This window comes from Wolffia australiana, chromosome 4, assembly GCF_029677425.1.
Source record: "Wolffia australiana isolate 7733 chromosome 4, ASM2967742v1".
NCBI lineage: Eukaryota > Viridiplantae > Streptophyta > Magnoliopsida > Alismatales > Araceae > Wolffia > Wolffia australiana.
This window is the reverse complement of record NC_135838.1, coordinates 11,443,542-11,446,283: the sequence shown is the minus strand read 5'-3', so window position 1 is coordinate 11,446,283 and position 2,742 is coordinate 11,443,542.

Here is a 2,742-nt window from a genome sequence, read left to right as displayed (position 1 = left end):
TGCTGCCTGTAGGGCCATCATGCATAGCTACGCCCACGCCGCAACAACGTCCAGCTGCCGCCTGCGCGGCCATCGCGCGCAGCTGTCACCAATGTGGCCACAACACAAAGTTGCCGCCCTCTCGGCCATAGCTTATGTCGCATTCTGCATTATATGATGTTCCATAGGTGCACGATGAGTTATAGGCGCTGGTGGTGTTGGTGGGGCATACTGCTTGTACTAGATCAGGGGCCCATATGTTGTGTACGGAGTGGGCACTACCGGTGGTGGGGCAGGAGGCATCACTGCATAATAATATCCAGTTGATAGTCCCGACTAGTAGGCATGCTGTGATAGAGGTATAGGCAGTGCCGGAGGCATGTTGTGTGTAGCATGAGGAGTGTGCAAAGAGTGGGTTGCTGCCAGCACATATGTCGGGTGGTCTGCTAGGGTGCATGCGGGACCCCATAAGGGTACGTTGTAGTAGCTCGATGGCCGTACGGCGGCTTGTGGGTCGGAGCTTGGCCATACGGTGTCCCTACTTACTGGGGGGCTTGTGGAGAATAGTGTCTCGCATGTGTCAGTGGGTAGGTCTACGCGTAAGGTGCAGGGTACTAAGGCAATGCCGAGGGTGCTAGTGGTCCTCTATAAGGTGGCTCTACGTGGGGATACTACTTGGTCTCCGGATATGATGGCACATGGGGGTATGCATTCCCATGTTGATCCAAAGAATGGCAAGGGGCCACAGGCAGTTATGATCCTCCCGGCACCTGTGACTTTGGGGGTGCGTGGTGCGTGTAAGGCGGGTGTGCCGAAAAATAAGAATAACCCGAAATATACTTTGCATAGGCAGATATGCCTGCAAAGGTGGCTTGATTGAGGGGATTGAGGGGATGGTGGGGAAAGATTGTCCCACCGGTAGGATTTGTTCCACAAGAGATGGAGGCAATCGGCTTGGGGACTGGTACGGCCGAGATTGATGTTGGCGAGGCCATCTCGTTCCCTTAGGTGCGGTAGAAATAGGAAGCACGACTCTGTATCCTCTAGATAGGTGTTGGGGTAATGATCGTCTATGTAAGTGCCCTAAAGATGGGTGTAAAGTTAAGCTTCCAACAAAAGATCGTAAGTGACAAGGTCATTTTTCCACCCATGATCCAACATGTAGTCTCCTCGGACAGTGCTGCGTGTCTGACCATTGTTCTAGCCAGATACAACGTAGAAGACAGGGGTTCCTACAACGATGAGATGACAAGTATATGTATGAATGCACGTCGTATGAATTTCAAGACATGCCATGTGTGCGATTAAGTGTGGAAACAAAAAAATGTGACCGACAATGCTAAGCACAGAGGTTAGTTAGTATGATAGGCTTTGATACCAATATGATGTAACACGAAGGATGCTGGCATCGAATGGCTTGTGTTACACCACAAAAAGGGTGGGGGCAGTCATGTCATGTAGCGATGATGAATAATGTTGACGTAATGCAAGTGATAATGCGACGTTGAAATCATTGAGAAGTATAAATTCGGGGTCGATGAACACCAACAACCACTAGGCTACGGTATGCGAGACTTGGTAATACAATTAGGTTCCTGATGACCCACACGACGGGTTGAGAGCTGATAGTGCAAGTACGACTATTGCCGCTTCGTCTGCACTGTTCAATGCGTCAACCAAGGTTCTACAGTAGAAACCTATTCTCAGTGAAGTATTCCTATCTATGACTAATCGAACCCAATCAGTGGAGAAAATGTTTAGAGGTACTGAAAGAAATAATCTAATGCCGAGATGGATTTTATGAGCATACCAGTAGTGGCAGGTGCTCACAATGCCTAACTCGGCAAGAGTACAATGATGGCATGGGAAGACACGGTGCCACAATTAGTCATGGCCAGGGCCATGACAGTCGACACAACAATGGTTGTGGCAATGGGCTCATCAGCTAGGGTTGTTGGGCGCGGCGGTAGCCACACGTGGCAAGAGCAAAATGCGGTGGGAACAGAGCACAGTGGCGCGGCAGAATGATAGCGGCACGGTGCAACAGCACAACAGTGTAGTGACGCGATGGCGGTCGGGTGCAGCAGCATGTCTTGAGTAGGATGTGTGATGTCGGACATCATCCAAGATGTCACCTAGTCAACACCAAGTATGATGGATCAGTGCTGATAAAGGAAGATGGTATCGAACGTTGACGACAATGTAGTCCGATGGCTAACCCTAATGCGTCGTGTAACTAAGATGCAAATATGAATGTCATACATTTCGTACGTGCAGGCTCCGACTCGAGGGAGGCACCGAGTTCCAAGCTTGGACGGGTCACCGGGCGATGGCGATGGTGATGGTGGCCTCTCGAAACCTCGTCTGAGCGACTAAGGCAGCTACGGGAGAACGAAATCTATCCGTAGGGCTCGCACGTAACGGGCGATTTCATCCGCACTGGTGAGACACTCATAGAGTCGCTTGTAGTTTTCTCTCAATACCTCTCTCACCTACCTAGCCCGAGCGCAGTGGAGTCGAGACGAAAGTCTACTGATAAGGCAAGTAAACGAGCGATGGGAGCGGACAGCATAACTCGTCGGTGTGGTTCGTGGTATAGAATTCCTTGACAGTCGGCGGCAATCAAAGCGAGTGGAGCGGAGAGGCGCCGGAGAGCGTTCCGCGGATTGCCGAGTGATGCGATTATGGCAGAGCATTTGTAAAAGGGGGGAGGAGTTGAGGAAAATGAAAGTGGCGGCGGCTGTGGCTCGAGCCCACCGTTGG